Raw genomic sequence first — 18,402 nt, forward strand, 5'->3', positions numbered from 1 at the left:
TTCTAAAATAAACCATGGATGTCGTAGATATGCTTGTTAGCTTTCCTAAGAACTATTACATGCTTCGATTCGATAAGGCTAGGCCACTTTATGACCTTTTTAGTGAAAGAAAAAGGGTCAAAAACGAGTAAAATCCGTAAATTAACATGGAAATTCACTTAACCCTTATTTTGTCCATTTTCGAAAATGATAAAATCAACCTTGGAATTCGAATATATGCTTGTTAGATTTCATAGGAACTATTACATGCTTCGATTCGATAAGGCTAGGCCACTTTATGACCTTTTTAGTGAAAGAAAAAGGTCAAAAACGAGTAAAATCCATAAATTAACAAGGAAATTCACTTAACCCCCATTTTGGCCTTTTTAAAAAATTCTAAAATAAACCATGGATGTCGTAGATATGCTTGTTTGCTTTCCTAAGAACTATTACATGCTTCGATTCGATAAGGCTAGGCCACTTTATGACCTTTTTAGTGAAAGAAAAAGGGTCAAAAATGAGTAAAATCCGTAAATTAACAAGGAAATTCACTTAACCCTTATTTTGTCCATTTTCGAAAATGATAAAATCAACCTTGGAATTCGAATATATGCTTGTTAGATTTCATAGGAACTATTACATGCTTCGATTCGATAAGGCTAGGCCACTTTATGACCTATTTAGTGAAAGAAAAAGGGTCAAAAACGAGTAAAATCCGTAAATTAACAAGGAAATTCAATTAACCCCCATTTTGGCCGTTTTTAAAAATTCTAAAATAAACCATGGATGTCGTAGATATGCTTGATAGATTTCCTAGGAATTATTACATGCTTCGATTCGATGAGGCTAGGCCACTTTATGACCTTTTTAGTGAATTAAAAAAGGTCAAAAACGAGTAAAATCCGTAAATTAACAAGGAAATTCACTTAACCCTCATTTTGTCCATTTTTGAAAATGATAAAATCAACCTTGGATGTCGTAGATATGCTTGTTAGATTTCCTAGGAACTATTACATGCTTCGATTCGATATGGCTAGGCCATTTTATGACCTTTTCAGTGAAAGAAAAAGGGTCAAAAACGAGTAAAATCCGTAAATTAACAAGGAAATTCACTTAACCCCCATTTTGGCCATTTTTAAAAATACTAAAATAAACCATGGATGTCGTAGATATGCTTGCTAGATTTCCTAGGAACTATTACATGCTTCGATTCGATAAGGCTAGGCCACTTTATGACCTTTTTAGTGAAAGAAAAAGGGTCAAAAACGAGTAAAATCCGTAAATTAACAAGGAAATTCAATTAACCCCCATTTTGGCCGTTTTTAAAAATTCTAAAATAAACCATGGATGTCGTAGATATGCTTGTTAGATTTCCGAAGAATTATTACACGCTTCGATTCGATATGGCTAGGCCACTTTATGACCTTTTTAGTGAAAGAAAAATGGTCAAAAATGAGTAAAATCCGTATATTAACAAGGAAATTCACTTAACCCCCATTTTGGCCTTTTTAAAAAATTCTAAAATAAACCATGGATGTCGTAGATATGCTTGTTAGATTTCCTAGGAACTATTACATGCTTCGATTCGATAAGGCTAGGCCACTTTATGACCTTTTTAGTGAAAGAAAAATGTTCAAAAACGAGTAAAATCCGTAAATTAACAAGGAAATTCAATTAACCCCCATTTTGGCCGTTTTTAAAAATTCTAAAATAAACCATGGATGTCGTAGATATGCTTGATAGATTTCCTAGGAACTATTACATGCTTCGATTCGATAAGGCTAGGCCACTTTATGACCTTTTTAGTGAAAGAAAAATGTTCAAAAACGAGTAAAATCCGTAAATTAACAAGGAAATTCACTTAACCCCCATTTTGGCCTTTTTAAAAAATTCTAAAATAAACCATGGATGTCGTAGATATGCTTGTTAGCTTTCCTAAGAACTATTACATGCTTCGATTCGATAAGGCTAGGCCACTTTATGACCTTTTTAGTGAAAGAAAAAGGGTCAAAAACGAGTAAAATCCGTAAATTAACAAGGAAATTCACTTAACCCTTATTTTGTCCATTTTCGAAAATGATAAAATCAACCTTGGAATTCGAATATATGCTTGTTAGATTTCATAGGAACTATTACATGCTTCGATTCGATAAGGCTAGGCCACTTTATGACCTATTTAGTGAAAGAAAAAGGGTCAAAAACGAGTAAAATCCGTAAATTAACAAGGAAATTCAATTAACCCCCATTTTGGCCGTTTTTAAAAATTCTAAAATAAACCATGGATGTCGTAGATATGCTTGATAGATTTCCTAGGAACTATTACATGCTTCGATTCGATGAGGCTAGGCCACTTTATGACCTTTTTAGTGAATTAAAAAAGGTCAAAAACGAGTAAAATCCGTAAATTAACAAGGAAATTCACTTAACCCTCATTTTGTCCATTTTTGAAAATGATAAAATCAACCTTGGATGTCGTAGATATGCTTGTTAGATTTCCTAGGAACTATTACATGCTTCGATTCGATATGGCTAGGCCATTTTATGACCTTTTCAGTGAAAGAAAAAGGGTCAAAAACGAGTAAAATCCGTAAATTAACAAGGAAATTCACTTAACCCCCATTTTGGCCATTTTTAAAAATACTAAAATAAACCATGGATGTCGTAGATATGCTTGCTAGATTTCCTAGGAACTATTACATGCTTCGATTCGATAAGGCTAGGCCACTTTATGACCTTTTTAGTGAAAGAAAAAGGGTCAAAAACGAGTAAAATCCGTAAATTAACAAGGAAATTCAATTAACCCCCATTTTGGCCGTTTTTAAAAATTCTATAATAAACCATGGATGTCGTAGATATGCTTGTTAGATTTCCGAAGAATTATTACACGCTTCGATTCGATATGGCTAGGCCACTTTATGACCTTTTTAGTGAAAGAAAAATGGTCAAAAATGAGTAAAATCCGTATATTAACAAGGAAATTCACTTAACCCCCATTTTGGCCTTTTTAAAAAATTCTAAAATAAACCATGGATGTCGTAGATATGCTTGTTAGATTTCCTAGGAACTATTACATGCTTCGATTCGATAAGGCTAGGCCACTTTATGACCTTTTTAGTGAAAGAAAAATGTTCAAAAACGAGTAAAATCCGTAAATTAACAAGGAAATTCAATTAACCCCCATTTTGGCCGTTTTTAAAAATTCTAAAATAAACCATGGATGTCGTAGATATGCTTTATAGATTTCCTAGGAACTATTACATGCTTCGATTCGATAAGGCTATGTAACATCCCGCTCGTCAGCTAATGGAAAATTCATATGTTAAATGTATCAGAGGAATTAAATTCATGGAAAAGTAAGATAATGGAAATATTTTATGACATGTCAGCATATTACGGATAAAGTATCAGTGTCAGATTAAACACGCTTGAGGCAGGGGCATAATGGAAATTTCGCACGAAAGGGGTATTTAAGTGGCTTTGGCCCAAAATATTCATTCTTCACTTGTCTTTCTCTCTCTAGGGTTGAGAGAAAGAGTTCTCTTCTCCCTCTCTCTCTAGGATCGCCCTCTCCCTCCATAATAATCATCCAAACTTTCTTAACATCATGATCAAGCATGGATTATGGTAGCTTTGCAAGCAAGAATCAAGTGGGAGAATGGATTTAAGCATAGTTTGGTTGGGAAGCTTTGGATCATGGATGAAGCATGAGCTAGGGTTTGGGCTTGAAGCTTGAGGAATTGCAAGGAACACGTTAAGGTGAGTTCCATAGATAGATTACCCACCTTTGGGATTGATTAATCTTGTAGAAAATCATGATTTATGCTAAATTTAGTTTTTATGTAATTTTAGTACCCCAAGCCAATCCTAGGTGATTATATGTTAAAATTGCCATGAGTTATGTTTAAATAAGTCTATGTATGTTGTTGGATGTATTTGATGCATTACAGGGTCGAATTGGACGAGTTTTGGGTCGAAAATGGCGAAAACCCGCGGCCGGAACACGCGAAAACGCAGAATTCGCAGCGCTGCGCCTGTACAAGGGCGCTAGGCGCCCACACACAGGGAGCCAGCGCTAGGCGCCCCACTCCTGGCGCCAGGCGCCCCAGACAGGACAACCTCCGCGTTGTTCTGCGTTCGGGTGCTTGGGGGCAGTCGCGTGGGGGTCCGTAGCGATCGTTTCGAAGTGTTCTTTCACTGTTTTTACTTATCTTTCTACTGGAACAAGTTTGGCTTTATCAAATCATGAAATTTATAAACGGCTCGTAACTTGGGTTTATGGCATTTTCGGTCTTTAGAAAGTATTGAAAATTTGCACACATCGTCAATTGATCCTTGCATCATTAATCGTGGCAATATTAGCATGTAACACGAGGATGGCTCAAGAGAGCTTAAGTATGATGGGGTAGTAGTAAGCTAAGAAAGGGAATGTATGTAGAGCCTCGGCTTAGCTAGTCGAGAACTAGTATGTTTAGCAAGAATCCCTAGAAAGATAAGACGCGAAGTGTAATCTCTTCGCACAAGAGCTAGTATGATTTAGCAAGTACGTAAACCGTGGTTTGACTAGTTAGTCTCTCCACCATGATTAGGTATGAATATGAACAAGTAAGAGTTTACCACTAATCGGTTCGATTAAGGTTCCGAGGTAAACACTCAAGTATGTATATGTTTAACTTATGCACGACAAGACTATGACTAATAAGTGTAGGTGACATGTCTCTTGATATCCACATCAGGGGGATACAAGGGGTTCTCTTTATGAGAACGATTCAAGCCGTAAGGGACCCGCATGTCACTGAGTAACAAGACGTAGGTGTTCGTGTCTCTTGTTATCCACGCCAGGGGGATACGGGAGGTTCTCGACCTAAGGGGAACGGTTTAAGCCGCAAGGGACCCGCACGACACCGAGGGAGTCCGATGTACGTACATCGGTCATGTATGGGATTGATTTCGGGGTTACTCCACCCGGGACTATCCGTAAAATGAACCAAGATAATAATGTATGTTCAACGCTAACATAAATGAACTTAGATACGTTTATGCAAGCTATGGTTATGAGTATGTTTAAGAATGTATTCATGTACGATATGATAGGCATAAGGGCATGAGATGATATAAGATAAGTTCAAGTTATGTATAGAACAAGTAAAGAATATGATACCGATGACGGTCTTAGGATTCCCCTAATCGTCCGGTTTAGAATCGTGTCATGATTATGTTATGCTTAGGCCTCGATACTTAGCGTGTATTCTTGGCAATGCGGTTTTAGGTTCCCCCTCGACCGCCATGACACGTATAGGAAGTGAAGCCTATAACAAGTGAGATATGACTATGACGGCCCTAGTATGCACTACCGTCTAAGTATGCATGTCCCCACACACGTATAATCAACCGTCAGGTTGTAATGTAGACACGTGGTGACCGTAGGTTTCCCCTTGAGGTTGCCTATAGCCTAGGATTAGGGGAACTCACTGAGACATTATGTCTCATTCCAATCCTTATTTGTTTCAGATAAGCAGGATGATTATGTATGTGCGGAGCCGGATGGATATTACTTCAAGAGTTCGTTCGTAAAGCTGCAGGACATTATGGACATCAAGGATGTATTTTTATGTATGGTTGAGTTATATTGTATTATGATTTATACGAACGTAACTTGATGTAAATAATATTCGTTCGAAGTTTTTATTTGTTGTATATTTTAATGTATCCAGTACTAATGTTAGCGCACGTGCCAGACTTTCTAGATACGTCTGGTATGGGTGTTACAATTGGTATCAGAGCAGGTCGATTCAGACCGTGCCTTGGGTCATTAAATTACAACTAAGATAGTGGGACCATTGGGTTCCGGGTAAAAGTTCTAATTATTGTTGTTAGTTGAGCCTGATCAACTCAATTTAGCATTCAACGATTAGAATGGATGCCTGAGAGCTGAATAGGACCCAGGAGGAATGAAGTATATGATGAAGTAGTTTGATCGTGCCAAAAGGTGGCCGGTGAACTAATCAAGTAGAAGTGTGAATCCTCTGGGAATGTAAAGCATGTTAAGAAGGAACGTTCCAACAATGTCAGGTAAGATTTTAGTGATACTTTATGTACCCGTAAGTGAAGAAGTTGGATATATGTATCTAACCATGATCAAAAGTTTCGGTAAGAATTGTTGTTGGAACAGATTTATGATATTCTAGAATGTCCGAACAAGGCTACAAGGTAGTAAGAGGTCGGCGAATGTTGACGGAGTCAGCGGGCTCTCAGGATAGCAATATGAGAATGAAGTTAAGGATTCAAGAGAAAGTTTTATGTTATCAGGAGTAAGACATTGATTTCCGACGTGCCAAGAATTGTATCGAAAAAGGTTGATGTTGCCATGCATATGTTATAGAATATTTTACGACGATAGAAATGAATGATGTGCATTTTATACTTGAGAATAAGAGTTTTATGCAACAAATGTTTTCTGAAAAATACTGTTGGAGAAGCTCACCAATAGCAAGCCTGGGATAAAATTTTTCCGTTTTTTGTGAAACCTACTAGTTCGATCCTATGGTTTGCAATGACTATTGGGGAGATGTCTTCACAATAAATTTTACGTGACGAAAATCTTTTAAGACATCAAGTAATGAATGCATATCACCTCCTACAATTTCTAAGGAAAAGGACGTGGACAACCATCAACGAAAACGATACGGTTTAAGGTATTTTTGGAAGTTAATGTGTTGATGTGTCAAGAACAAGCCAAGATCAAGAGTATAGAAGTTCCTGCATTTAGAAGGAAAGTCACCAATGTTTATGCATGAGGTATGATGTAAGAATTAAAGTGGTGCAGAGTTATGAGAAAATCACAAGATTCATCGATTATGTGGAATTATGACTATCGCTCGAACCTATGTTTTGCTTAATATACTTGCTAGGCTCGATATGATGTTGAAACATAAAGTAAATAATTTAGAAATATTTACGCGTATGGGTCGTTGAAGTTGATATTTTGAAAATTCACGAGATTTTCTAGGAACCGGTTTGCTATGATACTCGTAGAGCGAGCTAGACTTATGATAATCTAGAATTGATGACACGTATGTGCTATCAACTCGTTCTATGAATTTAGAGCAACGGCCAGGGCCAAAACTCAATATATTTATAAAGTAGAAAATTATCAACGTCAATGACTTGTGCGCTAGTTTACGAAGTTTTCTTTAAAAGGAAAAATTAATGAGCAAGCATTGTTATGATTAAGAAAAATATAATCCGTGAGAATGCGAAGGTACAAGATTAGATGTTCAAGAAAGTTATGTTCAAGTGCTAGATGGGTTGTTAATGGAAATTGAGTTTACTCAAAAATAAGTTCAGATATGATATGTATGGTAAGTACAACCAGCAAGAAAGTAAACCCCCGAGTCAAGTATTATGAGCATAAGATAAACCATCATGAGTTTTGAATTCACAAGACAAGTGTAAGGTTGTGATGTTGGTTACAACATGGAAGATCTTGAGAATAATTCAAGAAGTAAATAATCAAGGGATAAGCATGAATTGAAGTCTCAATTGCTCTAACGGATTAGAGTAATGGTTTAAACCAACCGGTGGGAATCAGAGTAGCGCCATGGAAGCTAATTGTTAATTATGAAACATGGAAATTTTAGTATGTATGAATTTTAGTGAAGAATGTTCGGTTGGTAATGCAAGTTTAACAAGAATGCATCATAAGACATGCAAGGAGTTCTCGATGTGATAAATAAGGATGAATTCTTATTCAATCATTGTTGGCTAAGGTATAAGTTTAAGTATGTGTCGTCATCTAGGTAAGATGAAAAGGACAAGAATTGTCGTATGATAATTAGTCAAGATGCATAAATGATGATAATAGAAAACATGTAAGGATCAGAAGGTTACGTTCTGTGACTTAGGTAAAGAATCAAAGCATCAAGAGCGATAACCGAATGAGATAATGCGGAGAATCAAGTTTAGTGTTTCGAAGAAGAGAAATAAGTTTATGTTAAGAGGTCCAAGGATTTCCTATGGATATGAAAGCGGTATGGCAAGTATGTATATCGGTTGAATAAGAAAAGAATTTATCTTCGAAGTTAAGTATGTTATCATGAAAGGAGGTGCAACTCTCGAGTTGATGCAAGGAGAATCATACTCTCGTATGCAATACTTGTTGAGTGAAAACGATACTTGTTAAGACATGTTAAGTTATGATTTTAAAACTTTTAAAAGTTAAGATTGGTATTATGGAACTTGGGAACGATGTTTTTATTTAAACTTATGGAATTATACATTTTGAAACTGATGAGGTCCGTTGTAAGTGGACTCACTTACGACGTACAAACTTCAGGACCAACTTGTCGTGGACAAGTTTTGGGCGAATTGTTAAAATCTTTTCCAAAAATATCGAAACTCGTCCGGTGGTTCTGTGGCACCTTTATATAATCAGTTTTAGAAATGATGAAATCTTTTTAGTTATGTATAAATTCGTTCCAAGAACCCGAATACCAAAATTTAAGAAAGATTCTTTTAAAGAAGATTTTAGAACACGTATCGTTATCCTTTAACAAGAGGCGGCACTTGAAAGTATGTACATGTTATGGAAACGACAAGGTTTGTATGAAGCCAATGTCAGGTAGGATACACGGAAATGTTTCAAGAATGTTGATGTAAGTACAAGTGGAATTTCTAGCAAGTTTCAAGAGCATGTGAACCGCAACGTTGGCTATTAGATTGTCAGATGACGTGGCTAATCGATATCACTTTTTCATGTCAAGCAATATGAGTTATTCCTTAGTACGGGCGATAAGATGCAATGAGATCGAAAGATTTCCTAAGGCTCTGAAAAGAGATAAGAGATTCGTGGAATCGTCTAGGAGAGTAATGAAAGTAAGGGACATGTGTCTCAAGGTACAGTAAGATGTATGTATGAAAGATGTCTTAATGTTGCAAGAAGGCACTGCAGGGCAAACCTGGGCTCTGGTAGGATTCCAGTTAGAAGGCAAACCCTGAGTGTTCATGTCTATGACAAGATACCATTAGGCATGGATTATGTTAAACGGGTAAGATCCGAGTCTGGGACAATAAGTTATGTGTAGCAAAGTAAGTTCGGAATCATAATATACTAAGAAAACTCTAAGTGAGTGAAATTAAGATCAATAAGGTATTGTTCAGTTATATGTGCATTAAGGAACGAGATAAGGACATGAAGCGATGGACCCTTCCGATATGTACGAATGGAAAGCGTTTGGCTCAGACCACGTATGGTAAGTTTTGGTCATGATGATTGGTAGTTGACCTCTAAATTTCGAGGACGAAATTTTTTTTAAGGGGGGTAGAGTGTAACATCCCGCTCGTCAGCTAATGGAAAATTCATATGTTAAATGTATCAGAGGAATTAAATTCATGGAAAAGTAAGATAATGGAAATATTTTATGACATGTCAGCATATTACGGATAAAGTATCAGTGTCAGATTAAACACGCTTGAGGCAGGGGCATAATGGAAATTTCGCACGAAAGGGGTATTTAAGTGGCTTTGGCCCAAAATATTCATTCTTCACTTGTCTTTCTCTCTCTAGGGTTGAGAGAAAGAGTTCTCTTCTCCCTCTCTCTCTAGGATCGCCCTCTCCCTCCATAATAATCATCCAAACTTTCTTAACATCATGATCAAGCATGGATTATGGTAGCTTTGCAAGCAAGAATCAAGTGGGAGAATGGATTTAAGCATAGTTTGGTTGGGAAGCTTTGGATCATGGATGAAGCATGAGCTAGGGTTTGGGCTTGAAGCTTGAGGAATTGCAAGGAACACGTTAAGGTGAGTTCCATAGATAGATTACCCACCTTTGGGATTGATTAATCTTGTAGAAAATCATGATTTATGCTAAATTTAGTTTTTATGTAATTTTAGTACCCCAAGCCAATCCTAGGTGATTATATGTTAAAATTGCCATGAGTTATGTTTAAATAAGTCTATGTATGTTGTTGGATGTATTTGATGCATTACAGGGTCGAATTGGACGAGTTTTGGGTCGAAAATGGCGAAAACCCGCGGCCGGAACACGCGAAAACGCAGAATTCGCAGCGCTGCGCCTGTACAAGGGCGCTAGGCGCCCACACACAGGGAGCCAGCGCTAGGCGCCCCACTCCTGGCGCCAGGCGCCCCAGACAGGACAACCTCCGCGTTGTTCTGCGTTCGGGTGCTTGGGGGCAGTCGCGTGGGGGTCCGTAGCGATCGTTTCGAAGTGTTCTTTCACTGTTTTTACTTATCTTTCTACTGGAACAAGTTTGGCTTTATCAAATCATGAAATTTATAAACGGCTCGTAACTTGGGTTTATGGCATTTTCGGTCTTTAGAAAGTATTGAAAATTTGCACACATCGTCAATTGATCCTTGCATCATTAATCGTGGCAATATTAGCATGTAACACGAGGATGGCTCAAGAGAGCTTAAGTATGATGGGGTAGTAGTAAGCTAAGAAAGGGAATGTATGTAGAGCCTCGGCTTAGCTAGTCGAGAACTAGTATGTTTAGCAAGAATCCCTAGAAAGATAAGACGCGAAGTGTAATCTCTTCGCACAAGAGCTAGTATGATTTAGCAAGTACGTAAACCGTGGTTTGACTAGTTAGTCTCTCCACCATGATTAGGTATGAATATGAACAAGTAAGAGTTTACCACTAATCGGTTCGATTAAGGTTCCGAGGTAAACACTCAAGTATGTATATGTTTAACTTATGCACGACAAGACTATGACTAATAAGTGTAGGTGACATGTCTCTTGATATCCACATCAGGGGGATACAAGGGGTTCTCTTTATGAGAACGATTCAAGCCGTAAGGGACCCGCATGTCACTGAGTAACAAGACGTAGGTGTTCGTGTCTCTTGTTATCCACGCCAGGGGGATACGGGAGGTTCTCGACCTAAGGGGAACGGTTTAAGCCGCAAGGGACCCGCACGACACCGAGGGAGTCCGATGTACGTACATCGGTCATGTATGGGATTGATTTCGGGGTTACTCCACCCGGGACTATCCGTAAAATGAACCAAGATAATAATGTATGTTCAACGCTAACATAAATGAACTTAGATACGTTTATGCAAGCTATGGTTATGAGTATGTTTAAGAATGTATTCATGTACGATATGATAGGCATAAGGGCATGAGATGATATAAGATAAGTTCAAGTTATGTATAGAACAAGTAAAGAATATGATACCGATGACGGTCTTAGGATTCCCCTAATCGTCCGGTTTAGAATCGTGTCATGATTATGTTATGCTTAGGCCTCGATACTTAGCGTGTATTCTTGGCAATGCGGTTTTAGGTTCCCCCTCGACCGCCATGACACGTATAGGAAGTGAAGCCTATAACAAGTGAGATATGACTATGACGGCCCTAGTATGCACTACCGTCTAAGTATGCATGTCCCCACACACGTATAATCAACCGTCAGGTTGTAATGTAGACACGTGGTGACCGTAGGTTTCCCCTTGAGGTTGCCTATAGCCTAGGATTAGGGGAACTCACTGAGACATTATGTCTCATTCCAATCCTTATTTGTTTCAGATAAGCAGGATGATTATGTATGTGCGGAGCCGGATGGATATTACTTCAAGAGTTCGTTCGTAAAGCTGCAGGACATTATGGACATCAAGGATGTATTTTTATGTATGGTTGAGTTATATTGTATTATGATTTATACGAACGTAACTTGATGTAAATAATATTCGTTCGAAGTTTTTATTTGTTGTATATTTTAATGTATCCAGTACTAATGTTAGCGCACGTGCCAGACTTTCTAGATACGTCTGGTATGGGTGTTACAATTGGTATCAGAGCAGGTCGATTCAGACCGTGCCTTGGGTCATTAAATTACAACTAAGATAGTGGGACCATTGGGTTCCGGGTAAAAGTTCTAATTATTGTTGTTAGTTGAGCCTGATCAACTCAATTTAGCATTCAACGATTAGAATGGATGCCTGAGAGCTGAATAGGACCCAGGAGGAATGAAGTATATGATGAAGTAGTTTGATCGTGCCAAAAGGTGGCCGGTGAACTAATCAAGTAGAAGTGTGAATCCTCTGGGAATGTAAAGCATGTTAAGAAGGAACGTTCCAACAATGTCAGGTAAGATTTTAGTGATACTTTATGTACCCGTAAGTGAAGAAGTTGGATATATGTATCTAACCATGATCAAAAGTTTCGGTAAGAATTGTTGTTGGAACAGATTTATGATATTCTAGAATGTCCGAACAAGGCTACAAGGTAGTAAGAGGTCGGCGAATGTTGACGGAGTCAGCGGGCTCTCAGGATAGCAATATGAGAATGAAGTTAAGGATTCAAGAGAAAGTTTTATGTTATCAGGAGTAAGACATTGATTTCCGACGTGCCAAGAATTGTATCGAAAAAGGTTGATGTTGCCATGCATATGTTATAGAATATTTTACGACGATAGAAATGAATGATGTGCATTTTATACTTGAGAATAAGAGTTTTATGCAACAAATGTTTTCTGAAAAATACTGTTGGAGAAGCTCACCAATAGCAAGCCTGGGATAAAATTTTTCCGTTTTTTGTGAAACCTACTAGTTCGATCCTATGGTTTGCAATGACTATTGGGGAGATGTCTTCACAATAAATTTTACGTGACGAAAATCTTTTAAGACATCAAGTAATGAATGCATATCACCTCCTACAATTTCTAAGGAAAAGGACGTGGACAACCATCAACGAAAACGATACGGTTTAAGGTATTTTTGGAAGTTAATGTGTTGATGTGTCAAGAACAAGCCAAGATCAAGAGTATAGAAGTTCCTGCATTTAGAAGGAAAGTCACCAATGTTTATGCATGAGGTATGATGTAAGAATTAAAGTGGTGCAGAGTTATGAGAAAATCACAAGATTCATCGATTATGTGGAATTATGACTATCGCTCGAACCTATGTTTTGCTTAATATACTTGCTAGGCTCGATATGATGTTGAAACATAAAGTAAATAATTTAGAAATATTTACGCGTATGGGTCGTTGAAGTTGATATTTTGAAAATTCACGAGATTTTCTAGGAACCGGTTTGCTATGATACTCGTAGAGCGAGCTAGACTTATGATAATCTAGAATTGATGACACGTATGTGCTATCAACTCGTTCTATGAATTTAGAGCAACGGCCAGGGCCAAAACTCAATATATTTATAAAGTAGAAAATTATCAACGTCAATGACTTGTGCGCTAGTTTACGAAGTTTTCTTTAAAAGGAAAAATTAATGAGCAAGCATTGTTATGATTAAGAAAAATATAATCCGTGAGAATGCGAAGGTACAAGATTAGATGTTCAAGAAAGTTATGTTCAAGTGCTAGATGGGTTGTTAATGGAAATTGAGTTTACTCAAAAATAAGTTCAGATATGATATGTATGGTAAGTACAACCAGCAAGAAAGTAAACCCCCGAGTCAAGTATTATGAGCATAAGATAAACCATCATGAGTTTTGAATTCACAAGACAAGTGTAAGGTTGTGATGTTGGTTACAACATGGAAGATCTTGAGAATAATTCAAGAAGTAAATAATCAAGGGATAAGCATGAATTGAAGTCTCAATTGCTCTAACGGATTAGAGTAATGGTTTAAACCAACCGGTGGGAATCAGAGTAGCGCCATGGAAGCTAATTGTTAATTATGAAACATGGAAATTTTAGTATGTATGAATTTTAGTGAAGAATGTTCGGTTGGTAATGCAAGTTTAACAAGAATGCATCATAAGACATGCAAGGAGTTCTCGATGTGATAAATAAGGATGAATTCTTATTCAATCATTGTTGGCTAAGGTATAAGTTTAAGTATGTGTCGTCATCTAGGTAAGATGAAAAGGACAAGAATTGTCGTATGATAATTAGTCAAGATGCATAAATGATGATAATAGAAAACATGTAAGGATCAGAAGGTTACGTTCTGTGACTTAGGTAAAGAATCAAAGCATCAAGAGCGATAACCGAATGAGATAATGCGGAGAATCAAGTTTAGTGTTTCGAAGAAGAGAAATAAGTTTATGTTAAGAGGTCCAAGGATTTCCTATGGATATGAAAGCGGTATGGCAAGTATGTATATCGGTTGAATAAGAAAAGAATTTATCTTCGAAGTTAAGTATGTTATCATGAAAGGAGGTGCAACTCTCGAGTTGATGCAAGGAGAATCATACTCTCGTATGCAATACTTGTTGAGTGAAAACGATACTTGTTAAGACATGTTAAGTTATGATTTTAAAACTTTTAAAAGTTAAGATTGGTATTATGGAACTTGGGAACGATGTTTTTATTTAAACTTATGGAATTATACATTTTGAAACTGATGAGGTCCGTTGTAAGTGGACTCACTTACGACGTACAAACTTCAGGACCAACTTGTCGTGGACAAGTTTTGGGCGAATTGTTAAAATCTTTTCCAAAAATATCGAAACTCGTCCGGTGGTTCTGTGGCACCTTTATATAATCAGTTTTAGAAATGATGAAATCTTTTTAGTTATGTATAAATTCGTTCCAAGAACCCGAATACCAAAATTTAAGAAAGATTCTTTTAAAGAAGATTTTAGAACACGTATCGTTATCCTTTAACAAGAGGCGGCACTTGAAAGTATGTACATGTTATGGAAACGACAAGGTTTGTATGAAGCCAATGTCAGGTAGGATACACGGAAATGTTTCAAGAATGTTGATGTAAGTACAAGTGGAATTTCTAGCAAGTTTCAAGAGCATGTGAACCGCAACGTTGGCTATTAGATTGTCAGATGACGTGGCTAATCGATATCACTTTTTCATGTCAAGCAATATGAGTTATTCCTTAGTACGGGCGATAAGATGCAATGAGATCGAAAGATTTCCTAAGGCTCTGAAAAGAGATAAGAGATTCGTGGAATCGTCTAGGAGAGTAATGAAAGTAAGGGACATGTGTCTCAAGGTACAGTAAGATGTATGTATGAAAGATGTCTTAATGTTGCAAGAAGGCACTGCAGGGCAAACCTGGGCTCTGGTAGGATTCCAGTTAGAAGGCAAACCCTGAGTGTTCATGTCTATGACAAGATACCATTAGGCATGGATTATGTTAAACGGGTAAGATCCGAGTCTGGGACAATAAGTTATGTGTAGCAAAGTAAGTTCGGAATCATAATATACTAAGAAAACTCTAAGTGAGTGAAATTAAGATCAATAAGGTATTGTTCAGTTATATGTGCATTAAGGAACGAGATAAGGACATGAAGCGATGGACCCTTCCGATATGTACGAATGGAAAGCGTTTGGCTCAGACCACGTATGGTAAGTTTTGGTCATGATGATTGGTAGTTGACCTCTAAATTTCGAGGACGAAATTTTTTTTAAGGGGGGTAGAGTGTAACATCCCGCTCGTCAGCTAATGGAAAATTCATATGTTAAATGTATCAGAGGAATTAAATTCATGGAAAAGTAAGATAATGGAAATATTTTATGACATGTCAGCATATTACGGATAAAGTATCAGTGTCAGATTAAACACGCTTGAGGCAGGGGCATAATGGAAATTTCGCACGAAAGGGGTATTTAAGTGGCTTTGGCCCAAAATATTCATTCTTCACTTGTCTTTCTCTCTCTAGGGTTGAGAGAAAGAGTTCTCTTCTCCCTCTCTCTCTAGGATCGCCCTCTCCCTCCATAATAATCATCCAAACTTTCTTAACATCATGATCAAGCATGGATTATGGTAGCTTTGCAAGCAAGAATCAAGTGGGAGAATGGATTTAAGCATAGTTTGGTTGGGAAGCTTTGGATCATGGATGAAGCATGAGCTAGGGTTTGGGCTTGAAGCTTGAGGAATTGCAAGGAACACGTTAAGGTGAGTTCCATAGATAGATTACCCACCTTTGGGATTGATTAATCTTGTAGAAAATCATGATTTATGCTAAATTTAGTTTTTATGTAATTTTAGTACCCCAAGCCAATCCTAGGTGATTATATGTTAAAATTGCCATGAGTTATGTTTAAATAAGTCTATGTATGTTGTTGGATGTATTTGATGCATTACAGGGTCGAATTGGACGAGTTTTGGGTCGAAAATGGCGAAAACCCGCGGCCGGAACACGCGAAAACGCAGAATTCGCAGCGCTGCGCCTGTACAAGGGCGCTAGGCGCCCACACACAGGGAGCCAGCGCTAGGCGCCCCACTCCTGGCGCCAGGCGCCCCAGACAGGACAACCTCCGCGTTGTTCTGCGTTCGGGTGCTTGGGGGCAGTCGCGTGGGGGTCCGTAGCGATCGTTTCGAAGTGTTCTTTCACTGTTTTTACTTATCTTTCTACTGGAACAAGTTTGGCTTTATCAAATCATGAAATTTATAAACGGCTCGTAACTTGGGTTTATGGCATTTTCGGTCTTTAGAAAGTATTGAAAATTTGCACACATCGTCAATTGATCCTTGCATCATTAATCGTGGCAATATTAGCATGTAACACGAGGATGGCTCAAGAGAGCTTAAGTATGATGGGGTAGTAGTAAGCTAAGAAAGGGAATGTATGTAGAGCCTCGGCTTAGCTAGTCGAGAACTAGTATGTTTAGCAAGAATCCCTAGAAAGATAAGACGCGAAGTGTAATCTCTTCGCACAAGAGCTAGTATGATTTAGCAAGTACGTAAACCGTGGTTTGACTAGTTAGTCTCTCCACCATGATTAGGTATGAATATGAACAAGTAAGAGTTTACCACTAATCGGTTCGATTAAGGTTCCGAGGTAAACACTCAAGTATGTATATGTTTAACTTATGCACGACAAGACTATGACTAATAAGTGTAGGTGACATGTCTCTTGATATCCACATCAGGGGGATACAAGGGGTTCTCTTTATGAGAACGATTCAAGCCGTAAGGGACCCGCATGTCACTGAGTAACAAGACGTAGGTGTTCGTGTCTCTTGTTATCCACGCCAGGGGGATACGGGAGGTTCTCGACCTAAGGGGAACGGTTTAAGCCGCAAGGGACCCGCACGACACCGAGGGAGTCCGATGTACGTACATCGGTCATGTATGGGATTGATTTCGGGGTTACTCCACCCGGGACTATCCGTAAAATGAACCAAGATAATAATGTATGTTCAACGCTAACATAAATGAACTTAGATACGTTTATGCAAGCTATGGTTATGAGTATGTTTAAGAATGTATTCATGTACGATATGATAGGCATAAGGGCATGAGATGATATAAGATAAGTTCAAGTTATGTATAGAACAAGTAAAGAATATGATACCGATGACGGTCTTAGGATTCCCCTAATCGTCCGGTTTAGAATCGTGTCATGATTATGTTATGCTTAGGCCTCGATACTTAGCGTGTATTCTTGGCAATGCGGTTTTAGGTTCCCCCTCGACCGCCATGACACGTATAGGAAGTGAAGCCTATAACAAGTGAGATATGACTATGACGGCCCTAGTATGCACTACCGTCTAAGTATGCATGTCCCCACACACGTATAATCAACCGTCAGGTTGTAATGTAGACACGTGGTGACCGTAGGTTTCCCCTTGAGGTTGCCTATAGCCTAGGATTAGGGGAACTCACTGAGACATTATGTCTCATTCCAATCCTTATTTGTTTCAGATAAGCAGGATGATTATGTATGTGCGGAGCCGGATGGATATTACTTCAAGAGTTCGTTCGTAAAGCTGCAGGACATTATGGACATCAAGGATGTATTTTTATGTATGGTTGAGTTATATTGTATTATGATTTATACGAACGTAACTTGATGTAAATAATATTCGTTCGAAGTTTTTATTTGTTGTATATTTTAATGTATCCAGTACTAATGTTAGCGCACGTGCCAGACTTTCTAGATACGTCTGGTATGGGTGTTACAGGCTAGGCCACTTTATGACCTTTTTAGTGAAAGAAAAATGTTCAAAAACGAGTAAAATCCGTAAATTAACAAGGAAATTCACTTAACCCCCATTTTGGCCTTTTTAAAAAATTCTAAAATAAACCATGGATGTCGTAGATATGCTTGTTAGCTTTCCTAAGAACTATTACATGCTTCGATTCGATAAGGCTAGGCCACTTTATGACCTTTTTAGTGAAAGAAAAAGGGTCAAAAACGAGTAAAATCCGTAAATTAACAAGGAAATTCACTTAACCCTTATTTTGTCCATTTTCGAAAATGATAAAATCAACCTTGGAATTCGAATATATGCTTGTTAGATTTCATAGGAACTATTACATGCTTCGATTCGATAAGGCTAGGCCACTTTATGACCTATTTAGTGAAAGAAAAAGGGTCAAAAACGAGTAAAATCCGTAAATTAACAAGGAAATTCAATTAACCCCCATTTTGGCCGTTTTTAAAAATTCTAAAATAAACCATGGATGTCGTAGATATGCTTGATAGATTTCCTAGGAACTATTACATGCTTCGATTCGATGAGGCTAGGCCAC

The 18,402-nt window shown here is 37.8% G+C and overlaps 3 long non-coding RNA genes across 3 annotated transcripts; all 3 read left to right on the forward strand.

Annotated features, from left to right (window-relative positions):
* Window positions 1–3,594: 3,594 nt before the first annotated feature.
* Window positions 3,595–5,673, forward strand: LOC146953859 (uncharacterized). Its single transcript, XR_015011222.1, has 2 exons — window positions 3,595–3,735; window positions 5,488–5,673. It is a non-coding gene; the product is annotated as an uncharacterized LOC146953859 (long non-coding RNA).
* Window positions 5,674–9,636: 3,963 nt separating this feature from the next.
* On the forward strand, window positions 9,637–11,715 carry LOC146953860 (uncharacterized). Its single transcript, XR_015011221.1, has 2 exons — window positions 9,637–9,777; window positions 11,530–11,715. It is a non-coding gene; the product is annotated as an uncharacterized LOC146953860 (long non-coding RNA).
* A 3,963-nt stretch (window positions 11,716–15,678) lies between these two features.
* Window positions 15,679–17,757, forward strand: LOC146953861 (uncharacterized). The gene is made up of 2 exons (XR_015011223.1): window positions 15,679–15,819; window positions 17,572–17,757. It is a non-coding gene; the product is annotated as an uncharacterized LOC146953861 (long non-coding RNA).
* The last annotated feature ends 645 nt before the right edge of the window (window positions 17,758–18,402 follow it).

Source organism: Medicago sativa, chromosome 1, assembly GCF_051527215.1.
Source record: "Medicago sativa cultivar Bolivia chromosome 1, Bolivia_mono, whole genome shotgun sequence".
NCBI lineage: Eukaryota > Viridiplantae > Streptophyta > Magnoliopsida > Fabales > Fabaceae > Medicago > Medicago sativa.